This window comes from Eleutherodactylus coqui, chromosome 1 (genome assembly GCF_035609145.1).
Source record: "Eleutherodactylus coqui strain aEleCoq1 chromosome 1, aEleCoq1.hap1, whole genome shotgun sequence".
Classification (NCBI taxonomy): Eukaryota; Metazoa; Chordata; class Amphibia; order Anura; family Eleutherodactylidae; genus Eleutherodactylus; species Eleutherodactylus coqui.
In genome coordinates this window covers 24,917,919-24,939,825 of record NC_089837.1, presented here as the reverse complement: position 1 = coordinate 24,939,825, position 21,907 = coordinate 24,917,919, and positions in this window count along the sequence as shown.

Genomic DNA, 21,907 nt, shown 5'->3' with positions numbered 1-21,907 from the left:
CCAGAAGCCTCCAATATGAGGGTGCAGATATCCAAATATACCAGGACCTTTCGCCAACAACCCTTGCCAAGCACAGACTGCTGCGCCCCCTACTGGAGGCCCTGAAGTCCAAGAATATTAAATATGCCTGGCTGTTCCCCTTTGGGCTGGTAGTAACCCATAAGGGCAAGAGACTTAATATACGCTCCCCGGAGGACCTCCAGGGATGCTGGCATCATCTGGGTTTGGAACCCATAGACCTCCCCAACTGGCTCCCCTTGCCTGAATTCCCAACTCTCCCTAACCTACCTACACAGGAAGCCTGGCGTACGACTACTTCTTCAAAGTCTCCCCGTGGCAAGCAGAGAAAGAAGCAAAGAGAGGAGAATACCATGGGCCACACCTGAACCCTTCTGACAACCGCCTCCTGTAATTATGGGAGCAGGGCAGCGTATCTGAATCCCTACGATTGATCTTTTCTCCCCGACCTACCTGGAGAACTCTTTCTGTAAGAACCGAAGGTGCCCACACGTGGGACTCTATGGGCCGGTCTACGGACACATGCGACTAAGTCGGTCTTTTCAGGTTCCTAACCCTCACGAGCGGGACTTCCCCACTTCCCATTTTTCAACCCATTTGCAGGTGCCTGATCTGTGCCTCCCCCGATCAGGCAAAGTTAACACATTAAGTTAATCTTTTCAACTTTTATTTTTATTTACTGTTTGCCACCCCACACTTACGGATGGGCTCCAGAGTTTGTGGAGCTCCCCCGTAATTCTGTAACATTAAGTATTACTGAAGCTATATTTTATTGTGACTGTTATTAATATTGTTTATACCTACCTTTCCACACCCCATCTTCCCTAATCTTTCCCTTACCTCTCCTCCATCATATAACAGATAACAAACCCCTGCGGACAATAGCCCCTGAAAGAGCGGAGTAGTTGGCGGTGACGGTACTGTCCCAAAAAACACCCATACGTGTAGGGCGGTAACCCGACTATCTAACATATATACCTCTCTTTTTGGTTGTAAGGCGATATTTAAAGGTACGGAGATACAATGGACATCCCGAGGGTCGCGGAACCATGGAGAGTCACGTCCTTCAACGTCCGGGGCCTGAATACTCCACAGAAAAGGTATAGTGTCTCACACATGGTCAGAAAATTCAACACAAAAATACTCCTTTTACAAGAGACACACTTTAAAGCGGACAATAGCTTCCACCTCCCAGGGAGACTTTTCTCTCAGTGCTTCCATAGCACGCACCCCACATCCGCTTCAAAGGGTGTATCCATTATGTTCCACAGATCTGTCACATTCTCCCTAAAGGCCAAATACTCTGATAAAATGGGTAGGGTTTTATTCCTAAAAGGGTCCATTGAAAACAAAAAACTAACAATAGCAAACTTATACGCCCCCAACTCTAATCAAGTGGGTTGGTTGGTGGAGCAACTAAATATTCTGAAAGAATTTGCTGAGGGACCAATTGTGCTAGGGGGGGAACCTTAATGTTTACCTTAACCCCACTCTGGACTCGTCAAAAGGCAGATCGTGGATCGCCCAAAGACAAGTCAGTAAACTCATCAAAACGCTTCTAGAGGTGGGAGTCGTGGACGCATGGCGAATACTCAATCCCTCGACAAAAGACTACATCTTTTTCTCTCAGGTCCATACTTCGTATCAGAGGTTGGATCACATATTTGTCTCTCATGATATTCTGACAAAGGTAAAGGGGGCTAAAATAGAGCCTATAGCCATCTCAGATCATGCCCCAATACATATAGACCTTACTCTTACTGTTGAGGGACACAAGGAATGGATTTGGAGACTCAACCCCTCGCTATTAGACTCCGGGCCAGAGAGGGACCGCCTCTCGTGTATGCTGGAAGAATTCTTCCAAATAAATACCACCGACGACCTTGACTTCCCGGTCGTGTGGGAGGCACATAAGGCGTACATGAGGGGCCTGTTCATCTCCCTAGGCTCAAAAAATAGAAAGCAACAACAGCTCGAGATAGATAACCTTCTAACCAAGATAGCGAAAGCTGAGCGACATTCTAAATTATCCCAAATCATAGACAACTTAGAGGAATTAACGGAATTGAGACGAGAACTTAGATCCAGATTAGAATCCAGGTGTAACAAAAAGCACCTGTATCTTAAATATAAGTTCTATGCCCATGGAAATAAAGGGAGTAAGCTACTTTCATCTTTGATCAAGAAGGCCAGAACCAAAAATCACATTTCCTCCATTAAAGATCACACGGGGATAACTAGATCGTCATCAAAAGAAATAGCAGAGGCCTTTCAAAGATTCTATACAGAGCTCTATAACCTAAAAGACTCAGACCCCAACATAAATCTCAGTTGCAATAAAGAACAAATTGACCACTTCCTAAATTCAGTAGACCTCCCCAAGATAAAAGATTCAGAGGCCCAAGCCCTAGCATCCCCCATTACCCTTCAAGAGGTAGAGGATATAATAAAAAATAGCCCCACCGGCAAGAGCCCTGGCCCTGACGGCTCCTCAGCCCAATACTACAAGACCTTCAAGGAGACACTTGCCCCTAGGCTGAAAGACCTGATGAATGCCCTCATGTCAGGCAAGCCATTACCCAAACAGGCACAGGAGGCGCATATAGCGCTCATCGACAAAGAGAACAAAAACTCGGAGCTCTGTGGCAGTTACAGGCCCATCTCTCTTATTAATGTGGACGTCAAATTCTGGGCCAAACTATTAGCCAAAAGAATCGAAAACCTAATCCCCTCTCTGATAGATAGGGAACAAGCGGGCTTCGTTAGGAACAGGGAGGGCAGAGATAACTGCTACAGACTGCTCCACGCCATCAGATATGCACAAACACACAATATAGAATTAGCTCTAGTTGGGACAGATGCCGAGAAGGCATTCGATAGGATGAGCTGGACTTACATGGAGAGGGTATTGACTTACTTCAATTTCCCTCCCCCTTTCCTCGCCGCAATCTTTTCCTTATATAAGGAACCATATGCTAGGTTGAAGGTCAACAACTTACTCTCTCCGACATTCGATATCAGGAACGGCACTCGTCAGGGTTGCCCGCTCTCCCTGACCCTTTTTATCCTCTCGTTGGAACCCCTACTGAGGAGTGTCAGGGCAGCCCCAGAGATTAGGGGACTGAGGGTTGGTTCAATTAATTTAAATACGGCCGCATTTGCTGACGATATTATGTTCGTTATTTCTGAGCCAGAAAAGGGAATTCCCAACCTGATTGCCCTCCTGAACTCATTTGGAAATATATCAAACTTTAAGATAAACTATTCGAAGTCCACTATCTTAAACATCTCCATCCCACCAGATCGCAGTTACCATCTTAAGTCCAGCTCACCCTTCGAATGGTCAGATACCTCAATAGACTATCTCGGTATAAAAATTACAAAAAAAATCGAAGATCTATTCAGTGCCAATTTTCTACCCCTGCTATCCCAAATCAAACTACTTCTACAGAAATATGATACACCGTTCGCCTCATGGTTTGGCAGGAAAAACATCTTAAAAACGTACGTCTTACCGCAAATACTCTATAAATTGAGAATGCTCCCTATTCATCTCCCACAGTCCTTCTTCAAAGCACTGCGCGCAGCCTTTACAGGGTACACATGGAGACAGAAAAGACCGAGGTTGGCCTTCAGCCTTATGGCTAAAAGGAAAACCGAGGGAGGGATTGGTTTGCCATGTGTCCATGACTTTTACCAAGCAGTCCAAATCAGATATTGGATAGACCTAACTTCTCCCTCAGGGGACAAGCTACTTCAATCTTTGGCCATGGGCAGCGAGGATGACACCTTGCTCGAAGACCTATGGTACCCCATAAAAAAAGTTTACAGAGCTAAAAATTTTAACCCATTACTACGTGGCCCGTGTGAGACCTGGGACAAACTTGGACAGGGTCTGGCGCCAGACATCTCCCCTGCAGCGCCATTAAGCATTCTAAGTAAACACCTGGGTAGATCGACTGACAGAGACATCAGAGCCCTCTGGAGGAAGTTTACTCCCCTGAGAGTGAAAGACTGGCAGGCACTCGCCCACAAACAACCCAATGAGATCTTAGATACCCTAGTGCCACAGCTCTCTCTCTCTTTCCTACAAAAGGCACATATACTTCAGGCCTTCAAGGAGTTGCAGAAAACCTTCAAGTCCACTAGACCGGAAACTCAATTTGAAAAAATACTAGTTAGCGAACAGTCTAGACACAAATCTATCTCTATAATTCGCAATAGGATCCTCAACCCGGAGAGATCCTACAAGCCAGCCTTCCTGTCCTCTTGGGAGAAGGAACTCAAAATCTCTCTCACCACAGCAGACATTAAATCGATCCTGCAAACCGCCTTTGGACTCTCACCCTGCATATTGCTCCAGGAAAGCCATTATAAAATTTTGGTCCGTTGGTACAGAACCCTGCAGTGGCTTTCCACACATAAACTAGCAGACTATGACAAATGCTGGAGGTGCAATGTGGAAACAGGGTCTTACGCCCATATCTGGTGGGAATGTAGGGAACTGTCCAGGTTCTGGAAGGGGCTGGAGAAGGTGCTCCATCGCCTAAAACCCAATTTCCTTATCACAACAGATGCATTATTCCTCTGGAGACCCTCAGCAAATTTCCACCCCTTGAAGGACAGGCTGCTGGCTTTTTTACTGGATGCCGCGAAAGCCTTAATTTCATCCCTTTGGTTACAAAAAGAACCACCTACGTTGGCGGCTTGGAAGTTAAGAGTAGACTCCATTTACAATATGGAGGAAGAACATAGTTGGAATACGGGAACGCATGAGCAATTTATAACCACTTGGCACCCTTGGAGACAAATTAACTCCACTTAAATCTCACCCCCTATCTGGCCGATGGGAGAAGTGACAAACAAAGATCTCATTCTGGAACCATAATTCTGCCCACCCTGACCTAGTCCCCCAGCTCTGGAGGCTATGACCCGGTCTGTTGGAGGACAACCGTGACTCGAACCTTCAACATCATAGTGGCGAAGCGACCACCGGATTGTATACCCTAAGGAAAGCTCCATAGGGTGGGAACTAACTCACCGGAGAGGTAGTCAGGTAACCGTAGCCTAAACTAGTCTGTCATCTCAGCTTCTTAAGACCCCCTTTCTCCTTTTCCTTTTCTCTACCGTTCCCCCGTTTCCCCCATATTCCCCCCTCCCTCTTTTTTGTTTTTTGTCATGTTGTCGAAGTTGATATTATTATGCTTCTCTCACACATGAAAGCATGGAGTTGATTCCGTGGCAGCTGTTTAGCATTCAGAGGCTCTATGGGAGTCAGGTGAAACTCCATCCTCCACGTATGATTGCATGCCAGTTATATAGACATCAGTTGCTGATTTTCAGTTGATATGCACGAAGGTGATATTTGATGTGAGATCCCTGTCTACTTTGTTACTGGAAAATTTAATAAAACTTGTTTAGAAAAAAAAAAAAAAAAAGAATGGATGTAGTGGAGCTGTGTGTGTGATGTGTGTGGGAGTCAGGATGGATGTAGCGGAGCTGTGTGTGTAATGTGTGTGGGGGTCAGGATGGATGTTGCGGAGCTGTGTGTGTGATTTGTGGGGGTCAGGATGGATGTAGCGGAGCTGTGTGTGTTATGTGTGCGGGTCAGGGTGGATGTAGTGAAGCTGTGTGTGTGATGTCTGGAGTTCAGGATGGATGTAGTGGAGCTGTGTATGTGATGTGTGGGGGCCAGGATGGATGCCCGGCCGGCGCTGCAGTGACAGTTTCGGGACCCGAGAAGGAGAGCGGAGGAGCAGTACATGGGGTACCAGATATGCACCATGTACTTCATATAATTTTGTATGCTTAGGTGATATACGTTATACCAGCTGCACATGTAATTACATACAAGACATATCTACCTTACATCAGCATCACTATATACAGAGGACGTATATCTCCTGTTTAAAGTGATATTGACCATGCTGGGGTAAGCTGGGTATCTCACGTATATAATTATATATGAGTAGATTGTATATGATGCAAGCGTCTGCAGCGTGTTCTTGCGAGTAGATGACGTGTGAATCACACTAAACTCCCGAGAACTTGCTGGCCTGGATCCCACACCTGCGCATAGCTGATGGACAGGATCCAGGAGATAAAGGAGGAAAAAAATGCTGTGATAAGCACAGAACAAAACAGAGCAACATAATGTACAGCATCTCCGTGCCCTGCTGCTCTCCTTTTAGATTTGTAAAGCGCTAAGAATACGTTGATGCTATACAAGAATAAAGATTATTATTATTTATCTCTATCTCACTATCTATCTCACCATCTATCTCTTATAGCTATCCATCTTATATCTATCTATCATCTATCTATCTATCTATCTATCTATCTATCTATCTATCTATCTATCTATCTATCTATCTATCTATCTATCTCACTATCTCTCTATCTCACTATCTACCCTGTTTCCCTGAAAATAAGACATACCCTGAAAATAAGACATAGCATGATTTTCCAGAATTTTTGAGGATGCTAAATGATTTTTTAGGCTTTTTGAGGATGCTTGAAATGTAAGCCTTACTCCAAAATTAAGTGCTGCTAACAGTTAAAGGGGTTGTCCCGCGAAAGAAAGTGGGGTTATACACTTTCTGTATGGCCATATTAATGCACTTTGTAATGTACATCGTGCATTAATTATGAGCCATACAGAAGTTATTCACTTACCTGTTCCGTTGCTAGCGTCCCCGTCGCCATAGTGCCGTCTAATTTCAGCGTCTAATCGCCCGATTAGACGCGCTTGCGCAGTCTGGTCTTCTCCCTGGTGAATGGGGCCGCTCGTGCCAGAGAGCTGGTCCTCGTAGCTCCGCCCCGTCACGTGTGCCGATTCTAGCCAATCAGGAGGCTGGAATCGGCAATGGACCGCACAGAGCCCACGGTGCACCATGGGAGAAGACCCGCGGTGCATCGTGGGTGAAGATCCCGGCGGCCATCTTGCTAAGGTAAGGAAGAAGTCGCCGCAGCGTGGATATTCGGGTAAGTAATAAACTTTTTTTTTTTTTAACACATGCATTGGGTTTGTCTCGCGCTGAACGGGGGGCGTATTGAAAAAAAAAAAAAAAAACGTTTCGGCGCGGGACAACCCCTTTAATTTAAAAAGTCAATTTAAATAGTGTCCAGGCAGCTATACATGTAAAAAAGTTAAACCTTTTTGAACAAAAATTAATATAAGACACTGTCTTATTTTCGGGGAAACATGGTATCTGTCTATCTATCTATCTATCTATCTATCTATCTATCTATCTATCTACAGCTGGTATACGTTATACATTTCCCTGTATATAATTGCACACTTTACACACAATTAAACAACACATCACAAACACATGCAGTTTTTAGTAGTACATGCAATTTCTTATAAATGTAGGTCTTCGAATACTGTATACAATGTCTTATGTGTTTTTCTTAATTATGGTACAAATGTATAACAAAAAAAAACATGAACACACCCTGAGGCTACTCTCACACATGCGTTCAGAAAACGCATCTCAAAATCGTGGCATTTTTGAAAGCATGGTACAGCATTTGACAGCACTTTTTATTGCACTCCATCATTGTGATGGGTGAGGAGGTGCTTTAAAAAAGTTAAAATGCAAAAACAGCACAAACAGCTCTCAGAAATCACAGAGTTAGGCTGCCTGCAGACGAGCGGAAATCCCGCCGCGGGATTTCCCGCGGGATTTCCGCCGCTGAAAGTCTGCATAGGAGTGCATTACAATACGCACTCCTATGCAGACGGCCGCGGTTTGGCAGCGCGAAATCTCGCGCGGCAAACAAACCGCGGCATGTTCTAATTTCCTGCGGGGCACGCACTCACCTGGCCGCCGGCTCCGGTCTGCGCATGCGCCGGCTGCGCGGCAGCCGGCACATCAAAGAGCCGGGGCCGCCAGGCGCGGGTGAGTACGCGGTCGTCCCTGCAGGCTCTGGGGTCGGATCGCGCGGCGAGATTTCTCGCTGCCGGATCCGACCCGCTCGTCTGCAGGCGGCCTTAGATACACTACATTCGAGCTTAGGTCTAAGAGCCCCATTAAAATTAATGAGAGCATTGTACCATGGTTAGCACAGTGCTTGGGACACTGCGCTAATAGTGGTAAATAGTGGTGTGTGTGAGTGGCCTAAAGGGCTACAAACAAATCTTCATGTAGTGCAGGAAATGAGTCACGTTTGGAAAGATCACCCCAAGGGGCTAGATCATGCATGTGAATTCGTTTTGCAGCTATATTCAGCACAATTTAGGTATGAGTACAGGGAAAGGGGCCCATGCTGAACTTTTGCCCCTGGGCCTCTAAGCCCTTAGTTACGGCCATGCTGCAGCTCGTTCATCAGTTGTGAAGAAGAGTCCTGATGTAGACATGCTGTTGCTACTAAACAAAACTGCCTCACTGTGCTCAGAGGCTTCTGCATGAACAGGGAGGGAGATGGAGGAAGAGGCAGCGTAAAGGGAGCAGGGTGAGGCTGACACCTTGCCTTCTGGCCTCCAAGGCAGCAGGTGTTGAGAGTTCATGTGACTGTTCATACACCTTGTATTGAAGTTGTTTACATTCTTGAAACATTTTTAAAATGCTTACTACAAAACTAACATATGACCACTCTTCTGTCATCGCATCCAGATTCAAAGAATGCCCAGGCTGCGCAATTCCTGTGAGCACACCTAGTGGACGGGTCTGATGTTGCTGCTGCTGTGAGTAGTAAAATGAACGTCTTTTCTGAAAGCTCTATCAAGACCATGACGAAGAATTTGAAAGTCTACTCCTTCACACCGAAGTGATGTGGCATCAAGAGGAAAGTGCTTACGATACTTCTATGAACTTTTAGACACAGTAGTCTAGTTTCTTTGGCTGATTGATCTAAACCTTTGTGATGCAATCGAACTATGACTCTTGACATTGTCTATCTTGCAGACATATTGGACAAACTCAACGTCAACACAAAGCTACAAGGAGACAAAATGAATTTCATTAAGGCTAAAAGTATAATCTCTTTCTTCATTGTCAAACTGGATCTTAATACCAATAACCTGAGTCAACGCAAGCTCTGTCAGATTCCGAGTCTTCAAGTAATTGCACGTGAAGACAGAGACAAACTTCAAGATGCGGACTTAGATGTTTTTTACTCACACCTTGAACAAGCCAAAGAATACATGCAAACTAGGCTTCATGATGTATGTACCCTTGAAATACCAACATGGGTACTCAATCCATTTTCAGCAGACGCTGGAGAATTTCATCCCAGATTACAAGAGCAGGTGATCATCTTGAAACATGTTAGCGAAGCCCAAGCACTTTTCCAACAATGTCTCTATGGATGTTTTTGGGTGAAAGTGAAGGATTCCTATCTAGAGATGAGCGAACGTACTCGGATAAGCACTACTCGTCCGAGTAATGTGCCTTATCCGAGTACCGCTGTACTCGTGCTGAAAGATTCGGGGCGCTCCGCTGCTGACAGGTGAGTCGCAGCGGGGAGCGGGGCAGAGCGGGCGGGAGGGAAGGAGAGAAAGATCTCCCCTCCGTTCCTCCCCGCTCTCCCCTGCAGCTCCCCGCTCCGCAGCGCGTCCCGAATCTTTCAGCACGAGTACAGCGGTACTCGGATAAGGCACATTACTCGGACGAGTAGTGCTTATCCGAGTACGTTCGCTCATCTCTATTCCTATCCTATCCTGTGACAGGAAGTTAAGTTGCTCCTGTTAGCTTTTCCATCTACATACTTAGTGAAGAGGGGCTTCAGCGCAGTTCAGCGGCTCCTGCAAAAAGCCCTATTTATTATTGTATCCACAATTAACCTGTTTTTAAATATTTAGCACCTACATTTTAGCAGCTAAGATTTAGCTAACTAAAATACTTCTTTGGTAATTTTTAGAGACATGCTTTCACAATTAATGCTAATCTGTTAAACACTATCAAATTTTCCAAAAAAACTATTCAGTATTTTAATTTGCACTTTTAACTTTGTTAACAAGGTAAACTTCTGGGTTTAAACTAGTAAGGCTTGGGGGGCACTGGCCACCATCCCAATAACTAAAGAAGGCAGCGGGTGAAAAAGGTAGAGAACCACTGGGCTAAACAACTGCATGAGTGATGATGCCACCACTAAGGTTGTTAGCATTAGTGCAGAGCATTTAAACTGGCAGACTTCACTGCTAGATCACAGGCTTCTTGCTGCCTTTTCACTCAGCGCTTGACCTTTTAAAGGGAGCCTTTACACAGAACGACAAGCCAGTGATCCAGCAATGGTTTTAAAGCTAACTGAAAGTCAATGATAAAAGCTTGTTAATGAATAAGGAGTGATTTTTGTGCATTTACACTGCATGATTATCACGCATATTCACTTGTTGGAAGGAAGTTTGAGCAATAATTGTCCCGTGTAAATGTCTATTTACGCTTTAAATGTGCAATCATGTTGGTGAAAACACTCACAACTAAAGTCTGAGAACCTTTCAGGTGAGATAAAAATTATCAAGGAATAATAAAAAAAATACATGTTAAATTGGTTTTAGAAAACAACGTTGACATGCAAAAGCCTAAATAAAAAAAACCAAACTTTTACATTTTATTAAAAACAATCGCATTAAAATATCACATTACGGAAGAGATGAGTTCCCAAATAAAAATAAAAAACACATCAAAAGAGGAAGGCATCTAGCATGTCATGTTAATGGAGACATGTGTATGCAATCCAATGCTATCACAATAGATTTACAATGATGATATTAATTCTGTCTGACCTCTTTTTATATCTATCTATTATGCAGCAAAGCTTGTGTTTGTGGTTGTAATATATGCAACTTTGATTTACTGTATTGAAATGTACGGCTTGTGTCAGGAACCTGATAGGAATGGTCTATACTGGATGCCAATAAGGCTCACTACAATTTACACAGCAGCATTTACTTGAATAGTGGAAGCTACAGTAAAAGTCATAGCCATACTTGTACTTGCGGGGATCTGCCTCATTGAACATATCTTTATAGAATTTTGAAGATATCTCATAACTGCAAAAACCCACTTTAGTATTCTCCCTCATTGTATGTAAGTCGAGCTGCATTGAGTCATGGAGTTCTGTCTTTTCACCTGCTCCCTCCACTGTTCTGCCACTGGCCCCCTGCCACTGATATCAGCGTAAACAGTGGTGAAATCCCACACTTGCAATGTGGGGCCATTCTACCCAGCTTGAAGGGGACGAACACACTGAAGTTGTGGTGTATACACCTTGATTTCAATGGCTCATTGCACATGCACTGGAACAAAGGCTTAGTGCTCGCTTACAGATAGGGTTGCCACCCGGCCAGTAATCCCCCGGCCTGGCCGGTATTTTTTTCTGAAAGGCCAGTGCCAGTATTTCTTTTTTACCAACCCTATTACAGACCGGTATTTTCAGAGCCTGCACTGCCCCCTAGTGCCGGATAACTCTCCTCCACAAACCTGCAGAGCTGACAGCTTCCATGGCTTCTGATGATGTCATGTCATGTGACACCCTGTGTGGGAAGAGTCAGGGATCACATGACCACATGGGCTAAGTAAATGTAGTGTGTGTAATGTGCTCTGTGTGTGTGTCAGGATAGATGTAGTGGAGCTGTGTGTGTGTGCTGCAGCTGTGGGATTCTGGATGGATGAATGGATGGATTGAGTGAGTGGGTAAGTGAGTGAGTGAAGTGTGTGTGATGTGTGTGGGGTTCAGGAAGGGTGTAGCGGAGCTGTGTGTGATGTGCGTGGGAGTCAGAATCGATGTAGTGGAGCTGTGTGTGTCTTGTGTGTGGAGATCAGGATGGATGTAGTAGAGGATGTAGTAGAGCTGTATGTGTAATGTGTGTGGGGATCAGTATGGATGTAGTGGAGCTGAGTGTGTGATGTGTGTGGGGATCAGGATAGGTGTAGCTGAGCTGTGTGTGTGATGTGTGGGGATCAGGATGAATGTAATGGACCTGTATGTGTGTGATGTTTGGGGATCAGGATGCATGCAGAGGAGCTGTGTGTGTGATATGTGGGGATCAGGATGGATGTAGTGGAGCTGTGTGTGTGATGTGTGTGGGGTTCAAGATGGATATAGCAGAGCTGTGTGTGTGTGATGTCTGGATATCAAGATGGATGCAATAGAGCTGTATGTGTGATGTGTGTGGGGGTCAGGTTGGATGCAGTGGAGCTGTCTGTGTGATGTCTGGGGATCAGGATCGATGTAGCGGAGCTGTGTGTGTGTGATGTGTGGGGATCAGGATGTGTGTAGCAAAACTGTGTGTGTAATGTGTAGGGGTCAGCATGGATGTAGCAGAGCAGTGTGTGTGATGTCTTGGGATCAGGATGCATGTAGTGGAGCTGTGTGTGTGTGATGTATGGGGATCAAGATTCATGTAGCATTGCTGTGTGTGCAATGTCTGGGGATCAGGATGCATGTAGCAGAGCTGTGTGTGGAATGTCTGGGGATCAGGATGGATGTAGTAGAGCTGTGTGTGTGATGTCTGCGGATCAGGATGGATGTAGCGGAGCTGTGCGTTGATGTGTGTGGGGATCAGGATGTTTGTAGCGGAGCTGTGTGATTGATGTCTTGGCATCAAGATGGATGCAGCAGAGCTGCGTGTGTGTAATGTGTCAGGATCAAGATGGATGTAGCGGAGCTGTCTGTGTGATGTCTGGGGATCATGTTTGGCGGGATGCCTCCGGAGGTAATATCGGGTCCGGAACCGGTATCGGCAGAACTCCCAGGAAGTCAAATGCCCCATCTAGGTACGCCGGAGATCGGACCGTGAAAAGACAGGCGCCTTTTTGAAGAATCAAATGAAAAGCGTGTTCCCAACTGTATCTTGCGTCGGCCATGCACGCTGCATATAGTAGAAGATAGATCATCATTATATAAGAGCCATTATATTTGCTTGAACCTTGTTAACAAGCCATGTGCTGTATTTCTTCTTTCTGCTTGTAGAAATGCACCCGACAGATTACGTCCCTCGGGAGGTTAGGGTTCTTGGCTCTTCCACCTTGCAAACGGTGGACTCTGTCTAGTCTGATTGCCCTGTTGTCTGGCTGGTGTAGTAGCATGCTGAAAATGGTGCTCACATGCTCATATGGATCCTCTGGCAGAATATCTTCAGGGAGGCCCCTCAAAGCACTGCGGAATATGTTGGTGCTATACAAATAAAGATTATTATTATGTAAGTTTATTGCATCGGCCTCTGTTTTCGATATCATCAAGGTGGAAAGTCAATTCCCTAAATTGTTTCTGCTGCTTTTTTTTATTGTGAGTGCCATTTGTTAAAAGTCCATATACGGAGGGCTATGACCCGTTCTGTCAGGCCCTGCACAGAGAGATTAACCACGGTGATTACTGTCACATGTTTTTCTTCAGTGCGCCAAAGTTGCATTTTGAGATCCATTTTGGTGGGCAAGGCATGGATTATAACCCAGAGAGCCTGCAGTGTTTGGGAGTCGTCTAGTGGTGGGTCAGATATGCTTGCAGGGGCTGCTGGGGCAAGTGGTGTAGGAGTGCAGGTGCCCGGGATGGATGAGCTGATGCTGATATTTCCCACTGAAGGTGTTGAGGTGAGGAGGATGGGACTGATAGTCTCTCCATTTTCTAGCCTGCCAAGGTTTGTCATGTTATCCTGTGGCAGGTGCAGAGCTGCGTCCTGGTTGCAGCAGCTGCTGCTGGCCAGGAAGCTATGTCCCTATCTGGCAGCAATTGAGGTAGAGTGGCTAGCCAGGGGAGTCACTGATGGAGTTGGGGGATTCTGGAGTCTCTTCTGCTGCAAGTACCTATCCCTCTCACTGACCATATTCTGCAGCGAGCAGTCCTGGTGTGGGAGAGGAGTTCCTGGGTCTCCGTTGCAGAGATGCGCTCACTGCATGTGGTGTTCTGGCGCCATGTTGGAGGAGCAGTGTGGAGTGTCGGCAGCGCCCGTGCTGCTTAAAGGGGTTGTCTCGCGAAATCAAGTGGGGTTATACACTTCTGTATGGCCATATTAATGCACTTTGTAATATACATCGTGCATTAAATATGAGCCATACAGAAGTTATTCACTTACCTGCTCCGTTGCTAGCGTCCTCGTCGCCATGGTTCCGTCTAATTTCGGGGTCTTCTTGCTTTTTTAGACGCGCTTGCGCAGATGGGTTTTCTCCCTTCGGCTCTGCTCGGCAGCATTGGCATTTTGGCTCCACCCCCTTGTACGCGTCATCGTGTAGCTCCGCCCCATGACGTGTGCCGGTTCCAGCCTCCTGATTGGCTGGAATCGGCACGTGACGGGGGCGGAGCTACGCGATGATGCGTACAAGGGGGCGGAGCCAAAACGCTGATGCTGCCGAGCAGAGCCGAAGGGAGAAGACCGCACAGCGCAAGCGCGTCTAAAAAAGCAAGAAGACCCCGAAATTAGACGGAACCATGGCGACGAGGACGCTAGCAACGGAGCAGGTAAGTGAATAACTTCTGTATGGCTCATATTTAATGCACGATGTATATTACAAAGTGCATTAATATGGCCATACAGAAGTGCTGAACCCCACTTGATTTCGCGAGACAACCCCTTTAAGTATCAACTCATCAGGTTGCCGTTGGCAGGTGGCAGATCTCCCGTCTGTTCTCCCACTTTTTTTCATGGCTGGTAAGCGTGGTGACAGTCTGTCGGAATGGCTTTCTTCTAGGCGGTGGAGCTCCGGGCTGTGCGTCCTTACTCCTCCGTGCTCAGGCCACACCCCCACTAGCGGTTTTTTATGCTGCAATATTGCTGCATTTTTTTCAATGGAACTTTCTAATGTTAAAATCGCATTGCACAAAAATTGCAAAATCACAAACTTGTGATTTTTGTATGATGCGATTTTAAAATTAGAAAGTCAAATTAAAAAATGCAGCAATATTGCAGCGTTAAAAAAAAAAACCTAGTAGGTAGAGGCCCAAATATAGATAAGAGCTGCTACATCTGTATGTTTTCTCTGGTTTTTGTATCTTTCCTTTGTGGTAAAAAATCAGTTACATTGTGAAGAACTTTGGACATCTGACTCCAGAGTTTGGGTGTTCTGTAAATCAGGTAGGAGGAATGTAGAGCTGGGAGAAATTCCAAGACTATATAAAGCCATCCAAGCCACACACAATAAGAAGAGTAATGAAAGATAATAACAAAATGGTCAATGGAGTATATAATGCAATACATGAAAGTGAAGAATACATATTTCATCACTGAGTAATATGTCTCCAGATTGATGGATAAATTACTGCTCATCTTCATCTTTGTTGTGTGATGATACAACGAGGTGAAGAGGAGGACCGAAGAAATGCAACAGAAAAGTTGTGGAAAAAAGCCAACAAAAACATAATTATATATAGTTTTACTATAGATGCAATGCTTATATAAATTACTTATGGTTATATTGTTTGCTCCTTCTTTAGCTTCATCAGGTATAGCCATCATGAAGGGCATCAAACAACTGAGAGTGGAGAGAAGTACTGCAGCTCCAATGCAATAAACAGTCCTGTGTGCTATCATCCCCCTCAGATACAGGAACAGTCTGGTGTGGAAGTTGGAGATCTTCAGGTAGAAGACAATGGAGAGCAGAGATGTTAGCCAAACATTGACGTAAGCAAAGAATGCATAAACTGCGCCTATGATAACTATAGATATAGGAGAATCCAGTTTTATAAGGAAGAGGCTAATTAGAGATACATACAGAGTAATAATGCATTGAGCACATATTCTTGAGATCCCAAGACAAGTTACAATATGGTCAACAGGAGTCACTGATCTTCCTTTCCACCAGTCAGTGACATTGGCTCCAATAATAAATGAATGTATCACCAGTCCAGCTATGAGAGCAATCAGTGCCGGAGCCAAGAGACCCAGATACTGGATGTCAGTGTGACCGCCTGTAGGATCAGCCATCTCTGCTGTTTGTAAGGATCCAGATAACACAGCAAGGCTTTATCAATGATTTAAAAACAAGCCTTTACCATTTTTTTAAATGTCACAAGATTTACACTGGAAATACAGATGACATCACAGAGACTCTGAGCTGGAGCAGGTCTACAGTACAAATGTAAAGCAGATGACATGACATAGCAGGATCATATTATAGTTGGCTAAACAGAAAAGGAAATATGAAAATATGTTCACTATTTGAGTTATTTTTAGAGATGAGCGAGCACCAAAATGTTCGAGTGCTCGTTACTCGAGTGGAAGTTTCAGTGATGCTCGAGAGTTCATTTCAAGTAACGAACCCCATTGAAGTCAATGGGCGACTTGAGCATTTTTGTATATGACAGGTGCTCCGCTAAGGTTTTCATTTGTGAAAATCTTAGCAAATCACCAAAGTCATGTAAAAACACAGAAATGGATAGGGCAGGCGAGGAGCAACATGCAGGGCTGCATTTCGGGCTCCGAGGTCTCACTATTAAGCCACAATAGTGGCAAGAGTGAGACTCCCCCCCCCCCCCCCCCGCACTGTCAGCATAAAGATCGTTCTCCTCTGCCACAGCTGTAACAGCTGTGGCAGAGAAGAACAATGTTAGCCCATTGAATTGGTGAGTGAGTGCTGCCTCTGAATGACAGCTGAGAGCTGCCCCTGATTGGTCCCTGCGCTGAGCAAATCAGAGGCAGCACTCACCCATTCATGAATTCATGAATGGGTGTGAGTGAGAGCTGCCTCTGATTGGTGAGGCTGTGACCAATCAGAGGCAGCTCATTCAGCAGGCGGGGATTTTAAATCCCCGGCTGCTGAATACTACTCAGAGCAGTTCAGGAGAACTGCCGGCCGGCCGCGGCTGAACTCCGGCTGCAGCGGAAAGGTGAGTATACATTTTTTTAAATATTTTTACACATTTTAGGATGATTTTCAGGTAAGGGCTTATATTTTTAAGCCCTTCCCGAAAATTCATCCCGCGCTCGCCGGCAGCCCATTGCTTTCAATGGAGCCGGCTGTATTGACGGCTCCATTGAATTCAATGGTCAGTGCTCATTTAATCGAGACGAGTACCGCGTGGTGTTCGTCTCGAGTAACGAGCATCTCAAGCACCCTAATACTCGAACGAGCATCAAGCTCGAACGAGTATGCTCGCTCATCTCTAGTTATTTTGTAAATACATTACATTACTTATCCTGTGCGGATTCAGATTCATATTTATAGTAGCTTACCCGTCGCGCGTTGCTAAGAAGACAGACATACATACATACATTCGTTTTTATATATCTAGATAACAACCAATCACAGCGCAGCTTTCATGTTACCTCAGTGGTATAATAAATAACAACCAATCGCAGCGCAGCTTACTTGTTACCTCAGCTTTATAGTATATAACACCCAATCACAGCGCAGCTTTCATGTTACCTCAGCAGTATAATATATAACAACTAGAGATGAGCGAGCACCAAAATGCTTGGGTGCTCATTACTCGAGTCGAACTTCCCGCGATGCTCGACGGTTCGTTTCGAGTAACGAACCCCATTGAAGTCTATGGGCGACTCAAGTATTTTTGTATATTGCCGATGCTCGCTAAGGTTTTCATTTGTGAAAATCTGGGAAATTCAAGAAAGTGATGGGAACGACACAGAAACGGATAGGGCAGGCGAGGGGCTACATGTTGGGCTGCATCTCAAGTTCCCAGGTCCCACTATTAAGCCACAATAGCGGCAAGAGTGGGCCACCCCCCCCCCCAACAATTTTTACTTCTGAAAAACCCTCATTAGCAAGGCATACCTTAGCTAAGCACCACACTACCTCCAACAAAGCACAATCACTGCCTGCATGACACTACGCTGCCACTTCTCCTGGGTTACATGCTGCCCAACTCCCCGCACGACCCAGTGTCCACAGCGCACACCAAAGTGTCCCTGCGCAGCCTTCAGCTGCCCTCATGCCACACGCTGGCCTCATAGTCACACCACCCTCATGTCTATTAGTCACACCACCCAATGTCTATTTATAAGTGCGTCTGCCATGAGGAGGAACCGGAGGCACACACTGCAGAGGGTTGGCAGGGCCAGGCAGCGACCCTCTTTAAAAGGGGCGGGGCGATAGCCCACAATGCTGTACAGAAGCAATGAGAACTCCAATCCTGTGCCACCTCCATCAGGAGCTGCAAACGTGGGCATAGCAATGGGGAATCCATGCGCCACACAGTATTCATTCTGTCAAGGTGTCGCATAGCTCAATCCACACTGCAAGGGGAAAGCCGTCAGCGCTCTGCCCCCTACCCAAGTCAGTCAGTGCCTTTGTGCCAGACAGGTCAAACACCGCAATGGGAACTAAGTTTGCACCAACCAGCGTAGGTGGGTCCTAGGAAACCCAAGACATGAACAAAAAATTGATCTGAGCGGCCAAACATGGCATAGGCCTCGGCCCACAGATTCAGCAATCCTAGGCTGGAAGCGAACTTTCACTGCACCCAGGACATAGGCCTCTGCACAAACCCTCAGCAATCGCGTGCCTACAGCAGACTCCAATACTAGCGTAGCTATGCACATCTCATAAGCGCTGTATTGCTCATGTAGTTTGTCCCAATGCAGTGCCCCGGATAGTAGAGCTAACGTCAGATTAAAAACAAGTGGGCTTCGGCCCACACTGCATGCCCCAGTGAGACTGGGGTTCTTTATAAGTAGACACAGGCAGGTACAACTCCGTGTGGACCGACAGCATGGGTGGGTCCCAGGAAGCCACCGGCGTTACATAAAAAAATCCCATTGCATTGCCCAGCATGGCTGAGGTAACGTCAGATTAAACGCAGGTGGGCTTCGGCCCACACTGCATGCCCCAGTCAGACTGGGGTTTTTTTATAAGTAGACACAGGCAGGTACAACTCCCTAATGTGAAGTCCGTGTGGACCCAAAGCATGGGTGGCTCCCTGGAACCCACCGGTGGTACATAAACAAATCCCATTGCAGTGCCCAGCACAGCTGAGGTAACGTCATATTAAATGCAGTTGGGCTTCGGCCCACACTGCATGCCCCAGTCAGACCGGGGTTTTTAATACATAGACACTGGCAGGTACAAATCCGTAATGTGAAGTCCCTGTGGACCCACAGCATGGGTGGCTCCCTGGAACCCATCGGCGGTACATAAATGTATCCCATTGCAGTGCCCTGCTCAGCAGAGCTAACGTCAGATACAATACAGGTGGGCTTCGGCCCACAGTGCATGCCCCAGTCAGACTGGTAATATGTACCTTAACAGTAACCGCGTTGGTGGGAATGTGGTCGCGACTGCGGACCTAGTAGCGCGGTTTTATTTAGTTGGTTTTCGGAATGTGGCCAGGATTAAGTGGGCCGTGGCGGGGCGATGGTGGGGGGGCTCTCTTGTTGTGTCGTTAAAGGTAAAATTCTTGGACTGCCACCAGACGGACCAATGCTAAGGTATTTGCCAAGAATGTTTTCATTGTTGTTGGAGGAGGAGGGGGATGTTTTTGAGGCACTACGTGTCCTCTCCACGTTTCCGTGGTAATATGCACATTAACAGTAACCGCACTGGTGGGAAATGGCCTCGCCGCCATCATGTCTTTGGGAAGCCTCCGTCTCCACACCCCAGTGACATAGCATTAGCAGCGGTATAGGCAGAGCCCAGAATTAGTAACATTTCAGCGGTAACATTAGGGACAGGCCCCAGTGACATATCACTAGCAGCAGTATAGGGGGAGCACAGTCTTAGTTCCATTTCAGTAGTAGTAGCAGTCAAGACAGGCCCCAGTATCAATTCCGAAGCAGCAGTATAGAGGGAGTACAGTCTTAGTTCCATTTCAGTAGTAGTAGCAGTCAAGACAGGCCCCAGTAACAATTCCGAAGCAGCAGTATAGGGGGAGCACAGTCTTAGTTCCATTTCAGTAGTAGTAGCAGTCAAAACAAGCCCCAGTAACAATTCCGAAGCAGCAGTATAGGGGGAGCACAGTCTTAGTTCCATTTCAGTAGTAGTAGCAGTCCAGACAGGCCACAGTAACATTCCCGTTGCAGCAGTTTAGGGAGATAACAGTCTCTTGCACATTTCAGTAGTTGCAGTATAGACAAGGCCCCAGTTACATTTATGTAGCAAAAGTGTAGGCCAACCCCACACACCTTGCTGTACCATGAGTGCAGGCGAAGCCCATAAAAATGACTAGGATTACACTGTAGGCGAGGGCCCACAAAAATTGGTGTACCAACAGTACTAATGTACCTCAGAAAAATTGCCCATGCCCAACCAAGAGGGCAGGTGAAACCCATTAATCGCTTTGGTTACTGTGGCTTAATTTGTAACTAGGCCTGGAGGCAGCCCAGTTAAAATAAAAATTGGTTCAGGTGCAAGTTTCAATGCTTTAATGAGAATTGAAACGTATAAACATTGATTACAAAAGTAATATGACTGAGCCTTGTGGGCCTAAGAAAAATTGCCCGTTCGGCGTGATTACGTGAGGTTTCAGGAGGAGGAGCAGGAGGAGGAGGATGAATATAATACACAGATTGATGAAGCTAAAAGGTCCCCATTTTTGATGGTGATAGAGAACGATGCTTCCATCCGCGGGTGCTGCCTACGTATTGTTTAGGTACCGCTGCTGTCCGCTGGTGGAGATGAGAAGTCTGGGGAAATCCAGGCTTTGTTCATCTTTATGAGTGTAAGCCTGTCGGCACTGTCGGTTGACAGGCGGGTACGCTTATCCGTGATGATTCCCCCAGCCGCACTAAACACCCTCTCTGACAAGACGCTAGCCGCAGGGCAAGCAATCACCTCCAGGGCATACAGCGCGAGTTCAGGCCACGTGTCCAGCTTCGACACCCAGTAGTTGTTGGGAGCAGAGGCGTCACGGGGGATGGTCGTGCGATCGGCTATGTACTCCCTCACCATCCTTTTACAGTGCTCCCGCCGACTCAGCCTTGACTGGGGAGCGGTGACACAGTCTTGCTGGGGAGCCTTAAAGCTGGCAAAGGCCTTGGAGAGTGTTCCCCTGCTGCGCTCTACATGCTGCCTGATCTCCGCGCCTCCCCTGCTACCTGGCCCTTTGGAACTGCGCCTTCGGCCACTAGCGCTGTCGGATGGGAATTTTACCATCAGTTTGTCCACCAGGGTCCTGTGGTATAGCATCACTCTCGAACCCCTTTCCTCTTCGGGTATGAGAGTGGAAAGGTTCTCCTTATACCGTGGGTCGAGCAGTGTGTACACCTAGTAATCCGTAGTGGCCAGAATGCGTGTAACGCGAGGGTCACGAGAGAGGCATCCTAACATGAAGTCCGCCATGTCTGCCAGGGTACCTGTACGCAACACATGGCTGTCCTCACTAGGAAGATCACTTTCAGGATCCTCCTCTTCCTCCTTAGGCCATACACGCTGAAAGGATGACAGGCAAGCAGAATGGGTACCTTCAGCAGTGGGCCAAGCTGTCTCTTCCCCCTCCTCCTCATGCTCCTCTCCCTCCTCCTCCTCCTCCAAAACGTGCTGAGATATAGACATGAGGGTGCTCTGACTATCCAGCGACATACTGTCTTCCCCCGCCTCCGCTTCCGAGCGCAAAGCGTCTGCCTTTATGCTTTGCAGGGAACTTCTCAAGAGGCATAGCAGAGGAATGGTGACGCTAATGATTGCAGCATCGCCGCTCACCATCTGGGTAGACTCCTCAAAATTTCCAAGGACCTGGCAGATGTCTGCCAACCAGGCCCACTCTTCTGTAAAGAATTGAGGAGGCTGACTCCCACTACGCCGCCCATGTTGGAGTTGGTATTCCACTATAGCTCTACGCTGCTCATAGAGCCTGGCCAACATGTGGAACATAGAGTTCCACCCTGAGGGCACGACGCACAGCAGTCGGTGCACAGGCAGATTAAACCGATGTTGCAGGGTCCGCAGGGTGGCAGCATCCGTGTTGGACTTGTGGAAATGTGCGCTGAGCCGGCGCACCTTTCCGAGCAGGTCTGACAAGCGTGGGTAGCTTTTCAGAAACCGCTGAACCACCAAAT